This window comes from Cupressus sempervirens, chromosome 5 (genome assembly GCF_028749045.1).
Source record: "Cupressus sempervirens isolate cs-2001-9-10 chromosome 5, ASM2874904v1, whole genome shotgun sequence".
Classification (NCBI taxonomy): Eukaryota; Viridiplantae; Streptophyta; class Pinopsida; order Cupressales; family Cupressaceae; genus Cupressus; species Cupressus sempervirens.
The window spans coordinates 804,525,488-804,542,366 of NC_143122.1; positions in this window are offsets into that span (position 1 = coordinate 804,525,488).

The following is a 16,879-nucleotide window of genomic DNA, read 5'->3' on the forward strand; positions in this document are numbered from 1 at the left end:
AAAGGAGTCTGTACGCTCGAGTTATGGCCAGTCAAAGTTAGGTCAAACCTTGGACTAAAGGCCATTAAAAAGGTGAAATTTGGAACTCTCCAAAAATGGCCAAGCTTGACACCAATTTGAAGATTTCATCAAGAGGTTTCTAGAAACATTCGTTTTGTTAGAATTGGAGCCCAGATGTGAAAGTTATGCCCAGTCAAAGTCATGGTCAAATAGGCATATCAAGGGTTGACCAAAAATAGGCATGAAATTTTGACCATCTATAAATTAGTTGAAAATGGCATCAAGATTTAGGTCTCCTCACTATGATTCCAATGCCTTCATTTCATCGAAAACAGAGTTTGTATGTAGGAGTTATGATTGGTCAAAGATGCCTAGGAAAAGGGTTGACCAATGATTGGCATGTCTCTATGATAATGTTAGCATGGTCACATGGCAAGTACATAGTCAGAATAATAAGGTGGCATGAAAAATTAGCTCTAACCTATCATTTTGTGACACACATGTCATTATGAGGTCACGTGAATTAGTGTCATGTGGTACCTACGTGGCAAGGAACCAAGTTTGTTCTACCACAAGTATATCTTGGTAGTTGGTAGGGTCAAATATGCAATCACCAGGCCCCAAAACCTAGTCACTAGTCATTGGGCTATTGGTCCACTTCAAAATGGATGTGGCACAATTTGTATTTACAATTTATCTCGCCAAAATCAGCTTTTAAAAGGCTGCCAGTAGGGTTGGAACCCCCGAATAGCGGCCCAAGAAAAATCTTAACCGCTAGTGTAGCAAATGTGGGATTGAATATCAATATAGGCAAGATTGTATTCGAACTTTTCCTATCAAAACTGCCACCTTATAAATAAATAAATAAATTTTTTATTTGGTTAAGATATATCCCCCCAAATTTGATGTAAGCCAAGTTTATTAATTGGCAAAGGGGTAAATTCGAATAGGTAGTTTTCTTAAGAGGCCTATAATTAAATATTATTGTTTTAGCCTAATTTAGGCTAAATTCATGTATAAAAGATGGGCAAGATTTTCTTATGAGACCCATTTGAAAGAAGATATTTTTGGAGGAGCCATTCTGAAGAGGCCATTCTAGAGGAGAAAATTCCAGACATGTTAGAGAGCATTCTAGAGGAGAATTTATAAGAGGAGATTTTTTTGAGAAGCTATTCCAAGGGCACTCAAAATGCACAAACATGTGATGTAATGATGTTCTATGTATGCAGCCAAACCTTTTTATGCAAAGTCTTCCTTGCTCTTTAGTAACTAGTCTTGTGCCTTGGGAGCTTGTATGCAAGATGGTTCGAGTCAGGATTCATTGATGACTTTGTGGATGGACTATAGTATGTTGTAAATAAACTTTTAAGAGCATCACTTATACATCAGTCACTCAGTTGAGCTAGACATAGAGATGTATTCTGCTTAGTCCGGATGAACTCTAAAATCAAATTGGTTCTCCTCTCTCTCTCATTCTTTGTTTCTTGTTTTTATATGTGCTATTAGTTTCACTTAACTATCATTTAAGTTCTTTGTTCCACATTGAACTAAATCAAAGTGGTTAAGTATGGTGGCATAGAACTCGTTGTTTTAATGCATTGCACTAACAAATTGGGATACTTAGTTTCAAATTTTATCTGATTATAAAGATCTAGGCAATTATATAGTGAGTGAAAATTGCATCAAGGTGTACAAATACTTAATGTATAATGTTTAACTAAGAATACATTAAACATTAAGAATGACATGAACTAGATGGAAGGTGAATATAGAGAAACTAAGTATCCCAATTTGCTAGTGCAATGCGTTAAAACACTGAGTTCTATGCCAACATACTCAACCACTTCAATTTAGCTCAATGTGGAATAAAGAACTTAAATGATAGTTAAGTGAAACTAATAACACATATAAACACAAGAAATAGAGAACAAGAGAGAGAGAGATGAGAACCAATTTGATTTCAGAGTTCATCCAGACTAAGCAGACTACATCTCTAGGTCTAGCTCAACTAAGTGGACAATGTATAATTGATGCTCTTAAAAGTTGATTTACAACATACTATAGTCCATCCACAAAGTCATTAACAAATCTTGACTTGAACCATCTTGAATACAAGCTCTCAAGGTGCAAGACTAGTTACTAAAGAGAAAGGAAGACTTTGCCTAAAAAGGTTCGACTATAGACATGGAACATCATTACATCACATGTAAGTGTATTCTAAGTGCCCCTAGAATGGCTTCTCAGAAAAATCTCCTCTGGAATGGCCTCTTTAGAATGGCTCCTCCAAAAATCTCTTATCTAGAATGGGTCTCATAAGAAAAACTCCCCCCTCTTTTATACATGAATTTAGCCTAACATAGGCCAAAACATTAATATTTAATTATAGGCCTCTTAAACAAACTACCTATTCAAATTTACCCCTTTGCCAATTAATAAAATTTGCTTACATCAAATTTGGGGAATATACCTTAACCAAATTACAAAAAAAAAACTTATTTTATAAGGTGGTAGTTTCGATAGGAAAAGTTTGAATACAAACTTACCTATATTCATATTCAATCCCACATTTGGTGCACTAGTAGTTAAGATTTTGCTTGGTTTGCCAGTTGGGGGTTCCAACCCTATCCATGGCCTTTTAAAAGCCAATTTTGGTGAGATAAACTTTAAATACAAATTGCACCACATCTATTGGGGTTTGGGGCTCGATGACCATGGGTTTGACCCCGTTAGCTACCAAGATATACTTTTGGTAGAACAAACTTGGTCCCTTCCCACATAGGTGCCACGTGGCACTAATTCACTTAACCTCGTAATGACACGAGTCACAAAATGATAGGTCAAAGATGACTATTCATGCGACCTTATTATGCTAACTATGTACTTGCCACATCACCATGCTGATGTCATAATATGGACATGCTAGTCACTGGTCAATCCTTTTCCTAGGCATATTTGACTGATCATGACTCCTGAATATGAACTCCATTTTCAGAGAAACAAATGGTGTTGGAATAATAGAGGTGAGACCATCTTGATGCCATTTTCAACTGATTTTGAGATGGTCAAAATTTCATACCTATTTTTGGTCAACCTCTGATATGCCTATTTGACTGCAACTTTGACCAGGCATAACTTTTGCGCCTGGGCTCTAATTTGGATGAAACGAATGTTTCCAGAAACCTCTTGATGATACCTTCAAATTGGTGTCAAACTTGGCCAATTTTGGAGAGTTCCAAATTTCACCTTTTTTATAGCCACTAGTCCAAGGTTTGACCCAACTTTGACTAGTCATAACTTGAGTGTATGGACTCCTTTTTTGCCCATTCAAGTTGAATTGGGTTCAGAATTTTGAGAACTTTGACATGGTGCTAATTATGGGAGATCAGGAGATACTTCAATTTTTGATGAAAATATCCTCTAGATCAAACCTCCCCACTAAAAAGGCTTTTGGTCCTCCATATGTGTATATAGTAGAACCTTTAGCTCCCTTGTCACTGATCTCAATTTTGTTACCATTTTTGAAACTCCGCTGCAATTCTTGATTTAGCCTTTGGTCTTGGTCAAATACACCTGTGGCTCAATATTGTCTATTCTGCCTTCTCAGGATCTTACATTTTGACAATATTGAAAACATTCATGTCATATTTTTTCATAAGGGGACTCATACTTGAGTCACACTACGAATTTTAAAGAAAGGAATACAGTTCAAATGGAACTTGAAAAGTGTCATGTCCCCTTTTCAAATAATTAAAAAAGAAAATCTTTGCTAAGGCAGGCGGGCCCAAGAAAGTGAAGTTTCAGAAAAAGGGGGTTAATCTTTGGAAACCGTTGGACTAATAAATGAAAATTATTATTAAAATAAGTTTCATTAACCTCTCTTGGACGTGAGTTACAGTTATGCCCTCTTTTAAGGGGTTTGGAGGCATTTTGAGCTCATTCCAGAACTTGATTTTTGCTCATTCTTTGTTATTCTTCAGAGGCTGCCAAACCTGTGGAGAAGGAGACCCAAGAACGGGAGTTTGCAGGTTTCCAGGGAGACCCAAGAACGGGAGTTTGTAGGTTTCCAGGAAGGCTAAGGACGGGAGTTTGAAGCCATTCCATGTGCATGCTCATACAGAGTTTGCCTTTGTGCTGAACAGTGCAGATTTGTGAGTTTCCGGGTGTATTTTTGTGAGAGTTTGGTGTTTCCGGTTGAGTATTTCATATCAGTTTTGGTTGTTGCTGTATTTTATACTTTAAGCTGTTAAAATAGATCTGAATATATATATTGGGACGTGATTAAACTTCTGAGATAGATTATTAGTGTTCTTGTGGTGTTTCCGGGCATATTTTGTGCTATTTCGGGAGCTCGATGAGCATAGTTTTGGTCCTACATTTTCGAGCTTTTGTGTAAAGGCTATACGGATCTGGAAATGTCAATTTGTAGGCTGTTATGCTGCTGAAAGTTCTGTAATAATTTCCATTTTCAGATTTATTAATAATTGGTGAAGCTGTGAAGCTTTTGGCACAATTTCTGGCATACCCGATTTGGGGTTTCTTGAGAAATTTGGAGGATCTTTGTGATATTAGTTGTTTGATCTTAAAGATCTGATTAAAGGTTGGAAATATCATGTAAAATCAGAAAAGGGACATTTCAGTGGTATCAGAGCCATGATCTTGCCAGCCTGAGGGTTTGTAGAAGTTGCAGGTCAGTTTTGACAACTACCCAGATCTTGCATGTCAGTTTTGATAACTACCCAAATCTTGCATGTCAAAATTTATGGTTGCATTCTACTTCTAATCATATGCATGTTAGTTCTTGGTGAATTTGGTGGTTGCATGTTGCTTCTAATCAGTTGCATGTCAAAATTTATGGTTGCATGCAACTAAGTGAAAGAGAAAAAAGATATTTGCAGCGAGAAAAGAATAAAGAAATTTTGATCAAACCTCCAGTTGAAAGTAAAAGTAAAAAATCCAAGGAAGGGAAAAGTATGGATGATCCAGATAAGATGGCAAAGAAATTCTTCCAAGACATCCAAAATACTCAGAAGCAAACAGTGGATAGTTTGGCAAAAACTAGAGAGGCTTTGCGAATATTGACAGAAAAACTACAAGGAGTTGCATCTATTAATGAGAAAGGGAGCACTTCAGAGGAGCCAAGAAATCTGAAATCCACACCATCTAAATCAACCAAAACTATTTTCTTGCCTGCAGATGAGCCACCAGTACCAAATCCAGCCATTAATCCTATGGAAGAGGTTACAGGTAACTTGATTACATTAAGAGCTACTTATAATGGCTTAGATGATGACTTTCGTAGTTCAGTTCCGTTTAGAGAATATGTGGATATGATGAACACTTTGATGCCCAAGAAAGAGTACAAAAGGGAGCATGACATAAGTGGAAGAGAGCTCAAAAATAAAATAAGCAAGTTTATAGCACCTACTTTTGATGGAACAAATAAAATTTCAGCTAGAGCATGGCTACAAAAATTACAGACCTTCTTCACACTTAACCCCATGAAGGAGAGTGATGTTGTTCAAATTGCAAGTCTACACTTGGAAGATGCAACCTATGATTGGTGGTATCATGGAATGACTACTCAAGGTCATGATCAGGTAACTACATTTGATGATTTTAGTCAAAGAGTGATAGATAGATTTGACCTCAAGGATGATGATTATGAGGATGTTGTTATGCATGATGGTGAGATACCTGGTGTAGATGAGCAGACATTGAGCATTCATGACTTTTTTGAGAGAGAGTACCAGGCACAGTTAGATGCTTCGTCACATGAGGTTGAGGCTAGTAGTACTTCACATGATTTATCCCGCCAGCTGAAGGTGTGTGAAGACAGTATTGTCACTACATTATCTCATCATGACAGGTATGTGGAGTTAGTTGGTATTGGTCATATTACTCAAGTCAGGATTTTTCTTGAGTTACCAGCTAATTCTAGTTTACGGATATGGACTCGAGATTGTTATATTGGCATTTGGGATTCAGTTGACTGGAGATCTTTAACACTTTTTGGTAGCAGTGTTTGTTTGGGTGCTATCATGGATTTGATTAGCAGATTACATGGTGTTGTCTTTTCTCGTGCCAGTATCTTGTCTGATGTTGGTATTAGTTTTTATACACCAATGTTGGGCTTTGTTCATATATCCAGTCGGCCATACTTGCTGGAATGTGTTGATGATATTTCATATTTGGCAGTGTGTATAGATGAGTCCCAGGATCACATTGGCATTGATGCCCTCCAGAAGGATGCAATGGGCAGTTTTGAAGACTTAGTTTCCTTGGGTATAGAGGAGTTGGACAGCAATGCTAATGTTTTTGATACTCCGTATGTTGATATGAGCTTTAGATTTGATTCACAGGATATGGATGGTAATACTCTAGAGACTAGTAACTTTGAGGACACTCCTTCAGACAGTGCATCAGAGGAGGTTTGTAGGAGACAGTCAAGCCAGTGCCATCATGTGTCTAATCAGTTGAGAGTTAGTGACCAAGACATTTCTATCACTTGCCAACATTTTGATGCTGCTCGTCAGTTGTTAGCAGTTTATGGATGGGGTTCTCCTACTAGTGATGAGCAGGGAGGAAGTTATCTTTCCTTGACAGAGATCCACTCTTTATGGGAGGCTATTCGGATTTTGAGACAGAATTATATGCAGTTGGTAGCCGACAGAGATTATCTTATGGAGTGGGGCAGTACAGCATGTGATGCATTGTTGGCCAAGGAAGATGAGGTGAGTGATCTTACTGAGCAGCTTGAGGTGACTTCTGAGATTCTTGAGAGTACACAATTGGCTCTCAAAGAGTCACAGTTTCATTTGGCTAAGGTGACCATGGAGTTAGAGCGACTACAGTCTTTACCTGATTCTATACAGTCACAAGCTATGGTGTTTGGTGATCCGAGGATGTCCATGGCCGAGATTGTTAGAGACAGTGGAGATGGGGATGCATCCATCCTTGATACTAACATTGGCATATCAGGTTCATTCCCACTAGAGTCAGGTTCAATTGAGTTGGGTGCTGTAGCAGATTTTTGTGGTGTGCCTGACATGGTGGTGACCTCTAGTACTAATGGCACGAAGACTAGAGATGTTGTATCAAAGACCATGTGTGATGTTGGTCAGCTGATAGTTGGCATGGTTCCTACTAGTAATACTACTCCCTTCGCAATGTCTTCAGAGGTAGTAGTCAGTTCCAACTTGGTTAATGATCGATTGCAGTTAGTTACATCTGGATTGTAGTCTAAGCCACTAACTGAGATTGGTGCATTCTATCGGCATTACACTGTGAGGTATGCTCATATATCTACCTTTGATGACCATGTTGATGAGATGATGGTACAGAGATGTACTTTGGTTCCTAGTGCTTATCATCAGTTATGGGATAGTTTGATGCCTCGGGATGAGATTTGTGATGGGCATGACATGGTGATAGGTCCTGCAATTGACAGGTTGATAATACATGACTTAGAGCAGGATTTTTGGAGTGATGCTTTAGCAGGTGTTGTTATTGATTCTACTCCTTTGGCTATGACATCTCTTGACTTAGCTGGTGATCAGTGGGTTGTATCACTTCTTCATGGTGAGCTGTTGACTGAGGTTGGTTTTTTTTATCAACATTATATTGCAGGGTATGTACATCAGTTAGCATTTGATCCCTGTGCTGAGGAGTTGATGGCAGACAAATTTGGTTTGGATTCCATTTCTTACTCGTTATCTTGTAATGTCTTTTCACCATCAGCAGTGTATGGGAGTTATGGTTATGAGATAGTGGCCGATGATTTGCAGAGTTGTGTTGACTGTAGGAGTTGTACAGTGTGTGGATTCTCTATACTTGGTATAGTTTCATTCGAGAGGGTTCACCATTGTTGCAGAGTTGGATTGTACATTCCATATAGGCCAGTGGGATGCGTTGATGGTATTTACTGTGTTGGTAGTTTGATTTGTCCACTTTACTTGGGTTCTGATGTTCTAAGAGTTTGTGCCTCATGGGTTTTTGATTGTGGTAGTGGTGATTTTGGAGTTTGGTTGAGCTATAATTGTCAATTTGATTATGGATTCCTCTTGGTCATATTGCAGAGGATATTACAGGAGCCTGTGTTAATTGGTAGTAGTATAGTTCATGACTACATTTGGGATCCAGGTGGATTGATTGGTTTATTGTTCAGCCATTGCTTGAGGACAAGCAATGATTGGGAGGGGAGGACTTGTCATGTCCCCTTTTCAAATAATTAAAAAAGAAAATCTTTGCTAAGGCAGGCGGGCCCAAGAAAGTGAAGTTTCGGAAAAAGGGGGTTAATCTTTGGAAACCGTTGGACTAATAAATGAAAATTATTATTAAAATAAGTTTCATTAACCTCTCTTGGACGTGAGTTACAGTTATGCCCTCTTTTAAGGGGTTTGGAGGCATTTTGAGCTCATTCCAGAACTTGATTTTTGCTCATTCTTTGTTATTCTTCAGAGGCTGCCAAACCTGTGGAGAAGGAGACCCAAGAACGGGAGTTTGCAGGTTTCCAGGGAGACCCAAGAACGGGAGTTTGTAGGTTTCCAGGAAGGCTAAGGATGGGAGTTTGAAGCCATTCCATGTGCATGCTCATACAGAGTTTGCCTTTGTGCTGAACAGTGCAGATTTGTGAGTTTCCGGGTGTATTTTTGTGAGAGTTTGGTGTTTCCGGTTGAGTATTTCATATCAGTTTTGGTTGTTGCTGTATTTTATACTTTAAGCTGTTAAAATAGATCTGAATATATATATTGGGACGTGATTAAACTTCTGAGATAGATTATTAGTGTTCTTGTGGTGTTTCCGGGCATATTTTGTGCTATTTCGGGAGCTCGATGAGCATAGTTTTGGTCCTACATTTTCGAGCTTTTGTGTAAAGGCTATACGGATCTGGAAATGTCAATTTGTAGGCTGTTATGCTGCTGAAAGTTCTGTAATAATTTCCATTTTCAGATTTATTAATAATTGGTGAAGCTGTGAAGCTTTTGGCACAATTTCTGGCATACCCGATTTGGGGTTTCTTGAGAAATTTGGAGGATCTTTGTGATATTAGTTGTTTGATCTTAAAGATCTGATTAAAGGTTGGAAATATCATGTAAAATCAGAAAAGGGACATTTCAAAAAGCCATAAAGAAAGAAGAAAAACTGAGCATGATAAACTTGTCACTCAATGATTCTTATGATGGTAGTTTACATCTACATTCCAAGCTAGTCACTTTTGATGCACCTTTTTTCTTGCAAACTGCACGTGTGATGGTAATAAAGCCTCATCTTGAAACATTCCTTCACCTTTGTATTTTGGAAAAGCTGATTAAAGGCATCACCAAAGAGCTCCAAATATTTGCATACACATCAAAGTCATTATAAAAACCTATAGGAACATTGGTCATCAACTGACCATCTTTAACTAAGTCATAAAGCAAAGAACTTTAAAGGCATTGGCTAATTGTTCTCTACAACTCTAAATCACATTAGTTGCAATAGGTGCTTCTTCTAAAGAGCCTCACACCAAACAAATTTTGTAATAAGAAGTTCAATGTATCCTCCTTTTCGGATTACAAGAGATAGGGCCTTTAATAGACATACAAACATCTCAAACCTAGGATTATACAACTTTGTTACATACAAATTTATTTAGAGTCATATACTCATAAATGCTCTAGCTTACTATCAACATTTACCCTACTAAGAAGGTAATACCCACAAAGCTGATATTGCTATTTAGCTAAAATTTGTTCCCAACTCTTATGGAGTTTTTCAATGGAACCTCTCTTCTTGGGTTTCTCACTACTTTGTTGTGCTTCCACTAAGATTGATTTAGGAGTAGTAGAGACTACTAGTGTTGCTTCAAGAGTGGTGGAAACTACTAGTGCTTCTTGCACCTTAGTCTCTTGCATGGTGGTGTCGAGTACCACCTCGATTCCTTCCTTGTCTACTTTGCGCTAACTGGATTCTAAAATGAACCTAGGAGAGAGTCAAAGTTATCTTACAATGGTCATAGAAGTTTTGGATCTTTACATGTGTCTTGACTTTTTTCTTCAGAGAAGAATCAACTTCCATATTATCCAAGGAATTTTCCTTCAACAAGGCCTCATAGTTCTTGTCGATTCCTCCATATCCCAATCCTTTCTTTTGAGGCCTTTGCTTTGCCTCAAGAGGATGGGTCATGCCTTACGCATGGATGCCTAAGCCTTTGTTGCTATACCCAATTTTGGACATTAGTTTCTTATTGATACCCTCAGTGTACTTCTCAAAGCTCCCAATAGAGTGGTGTCTAGGTTCCTTCTCTTGTTCTGATGTAGAAGATGCCTCTATCTAACCATTGTGGTTCATAGGGGCTTGAAACTATCTTAGATAGTCCATTTGTTCACAAAAAGAACAATGGCTTGCATTATCTTTTGAGCCACAATTAGCCCATTTGCCATGGCCTCAAGGGAATCCTCTCTTTGGTGAAGACTTCATAGATGAGAAAGCATTCATACTTCTAGGTGGGGTGAATGGAGAGTATGAATAAGTTCCTTCTAATTATGGGTTCAATGCCCACATTTCAATACTTTTTGAATGAGGAGGACTTCTTTCAATATTCTCATTTTGAAACATCTCATCCAGGCTTTGCTTCTCCCTATTAGCCTCTTCTAGAACCCTTCAAAGATTTACATTCTCTAATCAAAGCTGGTGATTAGCTTCTTCAAAGTTTTAGACTCTCTCATCTTCATCTTGATAGTCTTGAATAAGTAGTCCCACTTTATCTGTGATAGAGTGGATACTTGCCACCATTGATGGAGTCAATTCCATCTTAGATGATTCTCCCTTTTTTTATGTCATTAAGGAAAGTACACCTACAATCACTTCATATACAACTTGCCAAACTAGCTTTGATACCAAATTTGTTCTGATTACAATCTAGGTAGTTATATACTAGTGAAAATTGCATCAAAGTATACAGATACTTAATGTCTAATGTATAATTGAAAAGATATCAAATATTAAAATGATCAATAGAAAGAGAGAATTATATCACCAGAGATAGAGAATGGAGAGAAAAGAGAACCAATTTGAAGATTGAAGTTCATCTAAACTAAGCGAACTACATCTCTAGGTATAACTCAATTGAGTGACTGATGTATAATTGATGCTCTTAAAAGTTGATTTACAACATACTATAGTCCATCCATAAAGTCATTAACAAATCTTGACTCAAACCATCTTGCATACAAGCTTTCAAGGTGCAAGACTGGTTACTAAAGAGCAAGGAAGACTTTAATTGAAAACATTTGACTATAGACACAAAACATCATTACATCCCATGTAAGTGTGTTCTGAGTGGCCCTAGAATGGCTTCTTAGAAAAATTTCCTCTTAGAAATTCTCCTCTAGAATGCTCTCTGACATGTCCAAAATTCTCTCCTTTAGAATGGCCTCTTTGGAATTGCTCCTCTGAAAATCTCTTCTTTGGAATGGGTCTCATAAGAAAAACTCCCCCCTCTTTTATACATGAATTTAGCCTAAAATAGGCCAAAATAATAATATTTAATTATAGGCCTCTTTAAAAAACTACCTATTCAAATTTACCCCTTTTCCAATTAATAAACTTGGCTTACATCAAATTTGGGGGATATATCTTAGCCAAATAACAAAAAAAAGCTTATTTTATAAGGTCACAGATTTGATAGTAAAAGTTTGAATATAAACTTGCCTATATTCATATTCAATCCCACATTTGGTGCACTAGCAGTTAAGATTTTTCATGGGCTGCCAGTGAGGGGTTCTAACCTCGACAACAGCCTTTTAAAAGTTGATTTTGACAAGATAAACTTTAAACACAAACTGTGCCACATCCATTTTGAAGTGGATCGATAGCCCACCACCCACTAGCTTGGGTTTGGGGCCCGGTGGTCATGAGTTTGACCCCACCAGCTTCCAAGATATACTTTTAATAGAAAAAACTTGGTCCCTTGCCACGTAGGTGCCACATTGCACTAATTCACTTAACCTTGTAATGACAAATGTCACAAAATGATAGGTTAGAGCTGACTATTCATGCCACCTTATTATGTTGACTGTGTCCTTCCTACATGGACTCAACTAACTGTTTACTTTCCATGTCAGCATGTTGATGTCATCGTATGGACATGCTAGTCACTAGTCAACCCTTTTCCTAGGCATCCTTCATCGATCATAACTCCTACATACAAACTTCATTTTTGACAAAATGAATGGCATTGGAATCATAGCAATAAGACCTTCATCTTGATGCTATTTTCAATTGATTTGGAGATGGTTAAAATTTTATGCCTATTTTTGGTCAACCCCTGATATGCTTATTTGACCATGACTTTGACCAGGCATAAGTTTTGTGTATGGGCTTCAATTTTGATGAAACAAATGTTTTTGGAAACCTCTTGATGAGACCTTTGAATTGGTGTCAACTTTGGCCAATTTTGGAGAGTTCCAAATTTCACTTTTTTTATGGCCTCTGGTCCAAGTTTAGACCCAACTTTGATTAGCCATAACTCAAGCATACAAACACCTTTTTTGCCCATTCAAGTTGCATTGGATTTAGAATTGTGAGAACTTTGACATGGTGCTAATTATTGGAGATCTAGATATACTTCATTTTTTGATGAAAATATCCTCTGAATTAACAAACATTAAGTTGGTGACTCTACCAAGTACCAAGGTTAGATTGAATGGTGATAATGCTAATGAGTTTTGAAGTTCTTTGAGTTGGTAGTTCCTACTGAGTTAGGAAATCTTACTAAGTTAAAGGTGCCTTCCAAGCATTAAAGAACAAACTAAGTGGAGTATTTCTTGTCACTAAGAAAGTATACATACAAACCATTAATGGTGATTGAAAGGAGAAAATTTGTTAAAAGGAAGGAATCGAATGCATTATTTCACCACAAATTTTCAGGGTGCAAAGTGAAGAGAAAATTTAGTGTTTTTGAGTGATTTGAGCAAATTATTGTTGAAGATTTTCTCATTTTTGAAACCCTACTGAGTGATGTCATCTTCGAGAAACAAAGTGAAGAAAGGATCGAAAAAGTTTGTTTGTGTAGTGGATTGCAAGGTTCCCACATTCAAGTTGGTGTGCAATCACAAATTCCACCCAAGGTACTTCTTGTGCATGATATCCATTCATTATTTCATAGTTCTATTCAAGAACTTGGAACCCTTGAAATGAACAAAGAACTCAATGAGTTATGTGTGCATGGAGCTCTCAAACCTAAGCACAATCATTTGGAAACAAAGGGCTTAACACATATTCTTCATATGCCAAAGGACTTTCAAGTCAAGTGGATCATATTCATTCTAAGTAGCATTCACAATGGGAAGATGTGACTAGATCACCCTATCTTGATAAAGAAGATGATTTATAGAATCATTGGATTGTCAATGTTGAACAAAGCTAAGGCCACTAAAGCCCTAGTTTGGGAAAAATTGACAAAGTGGAGTCATGTTGAGTGGGATGTAAGAGGCATGAAGCTTAGTGATTTAATAGACATTGAGTTGAATTTTGGAATCCATGTGATTTATCACAAGATATACAACTCTATCTGGTTGAACAATGTGTCATGTGAGGCTGTTGATCTGACATACAAGGTGGTGAAGAACAACTTGTCTTTCAACCTTTCCGAGTTATTGCTAATACAATTCAACAAGAATATGGAGACAATCAGAGTGTTAGATAACAACCAATGTAAACTCAATTCTTTTTTAATATGTTTTTTTTCTTTGTTCAAAAGTTTTTTCCTTCCAAAGGATCTGTTGTACGAAGAAAAGATGTTCTAGTTTTATACCAAATCAATGAGTACATGGTAGAAATGGGTGAGACTTTTAGCAACATCATAGATAATTACTTTGAATCATTCAAACAAAAGATGAAAAGTAGATTTAGGATACCCAAGAAGCTTGTAGAAGACTATGAACAAGATTTATGTTTCATGGCTAACTATGAAAAAGTATATATTCAAGCAGTCAGAGCTAGAGTGGCATGGGTTAAGCCTCTAGAATATGAGCTTAACATTGATGACACTAAGGATATCATTAAAGCTGTATTGAATGAGCCCATGGATCCTAAAGCCACCTATTTTGGAACCTATGATGAAGCCAAGGAAAGAATTGAGCTTGAGATCAAGCTACGTCAAGTGGTAAGAAAAGCAAGAAAGAGGATAGAAAAGATAATCAAGAATGCAAAATCATCAAGTTCTCTTATGATTACCGAGGGAAAAGGAGGTGATGTAGAAGATGAAGAGGATGAAATAGAGGAATCTAAATATGAGAAGGAAGAGCCTTCCAAGAAGAAGGGGAAGGTTATTATAACTAGAGCTATTATTAAGTCATTCCTTGCAATATTTACAAGAAGAGAAACCAAATCTAGAAGGAAACTGAAGCTAGGTGAAGATGAAGTAGAACAAGTCATCTTTAGAAGGTTTGCACCTACACTTCAAGAAAGATTGAAGAAGATGGAAGAAGGATCTGGCATGGCATGTTCTAAGTCTCCTCAATATCTTAAGTATTTTTTGAGTCTCTTAAGTATATTTTAATGATCTAGCTGACATGTTTTAAGTCTCATAAGTATGAGCCTTCTTATGAAATTTATAATGTGTTTTAGGTTAAAGCTTCAATTCTTAAATTGAATAAGCTTTCTAATTTTAATTTTTTGGCAAGATTTATTTGGTTTTGGTGGGAATAAAATGTGCAAATCTTTTACATGTGGCATAATTTTTTCCTAGGATGGTGGGATAATTTCCAGCCCCACCACATTTTCACCTATGCAAATTTAGAGGCATAGAAATGGAATTTATTTTCCCGCTTTCTTTCATTAAAGGCTTTCTTGAAAACAAGTTGTCCTTACTTTCACAAATTTTACAAAGTTGTTCTTGAACCTTTTTGCAAGTGGATTATTTAAAACATGAAAACCACATTGTAGTTCTTCTTTTATTGGAGTTTTGTATCCCTCGAATAGTCATTAAAAAGCTTTAATCTAGTATGTTTTAAATTTATAGCCTATCCAAATTCTTGCAAGACTCTTAATTTAATATACTAGATTAGGGAAGCATATGAAAGTATAGTTGTAAATTTAAAAAACTAGGAATGATCAAAGAATATTACCAATATACTAGCATACATCTATGAATCTATTCATCTTGTTTTAGTTGTTGATAAGAACCTCAAGGAACAAAAAAAGTTTAATTAAATGAAAAAGTCTATGTTTAGGCACATCCACAGTGAGATATGGGGCATGTCCTTGTCGAGGAGTAAACTTTACTATTTTGATTTTGGTTCTATACATGTATTCTTTCATGTTATCTCCCATGTAAGGGGACCTTGATGGTATATATTAGCTAAGTAATCTTATACTTAATTTCTAAAATGTTTCTAATTAAGAGACTCGGCCACAGAGTGCTATAACTCTTTTTGTTGTGTATGGTTTTCTTTTCTAAATTAGTCCTTATAAAACAAAAGCATTGCAAGCTGTAGATGTGGATGTAACACATCAATGATTGGGGATAGAACATATTAGAAAAACATGTGTGGAATACAATTATAAAATGCAAATGTAAAAGAAAAACTATATCGTGCGAAGCATTTATTTCCTACCATTAATTCTTTTCAAAATGTATGTTTTGTTTCTTACATCCCATAGCTAAACCAGTTTTCTCAGTTCAAATCTATCAAAAATTTAATCCTTGACAACAATAAGAGTGTTCCCTTCACACTTTCAAGAGGAATAACCCCAATACTTAGTGTAGAAAGCCCAACTCCAAACATTTTGTTCAAATTTCATAGCCAGAGTAGTACCTTGTAGCATTCTTTAAAGGAATTTTGTAACCTACTACTCAGAACTTGTGATATGTTTCGATGTGACACTACTCAATTCTCATGATTGATAAAAATGATTTTTTAATCTTAAGTTGCATAAACTAGACATGGCCATAAAAAATTATGGTAACTAATATTAGCAATAAAAATTGCTCACACTCAACCAATTTGTTCACCAAATCTTTGGCTGCCTAGGAATAAACTAACCCAACTCACATGAGATATTATGGTTTCCTTATGCTCCAACATTCTCACCAATGCATTATCCTTATTTTGTTCTAGATTATAATCTCTAATGAGAAATATAGCTCCATGAGAAAATGCCCCCATCATAATGAATCCGACATCAATATAGGGGATTTCCATAACATCTTCTCTGGCAAAGCCTTGATTTTTAATACCCAATCCTTGGGACATACCAAATTTGTCTGAGGTGTACTCAGGGAGAGCACATCATGTCTTGGTCATACCTAGGCAAAGGCTTTATGTGAATCTAGATCCCTAAATGGTCAAAAATAAAATAAAATAAAAATCAATAAAAATAATTTAAAGCAGCCAAAAAAAACAAAAAAGAAAGCTTTAACTTAATGATAAAACCATGGAATTATCAATATATTATTAGTGTTTTGTGTTTTCTTTTGTTTATTCTATGCACATTATGTTAAACATATTTATTGGCAATAAGTATTATATTTTTAGTATTTAGTCTCTTATAATTTTCATATTTCACATGTTTTGCTATAGACATAATGTACCAATGTAAACAAATTAGTGTAGAGTCATACCAGAGAACCATACCATAACCAGCAACTTGCTTGAAAAGGAAGATGATGTCCTTAAAAAAGAATTCAATTTCTTTGATTTTTAGTTCATAGCCCTACCAAGAAATTCATCGAGTTGTAACTTAATAGACAGGTTAATAATTAAGTTAAGCATAAGTCTATAAGGTGATAATGGCAATGAAATTCTAGCTTCATTAAAAAATCTGGAGAATGGTGGTAGACAAAGATTTTAATTATAAGGTGAGATTTTATTCAAAGCTATGTTTGGGCAGCTGC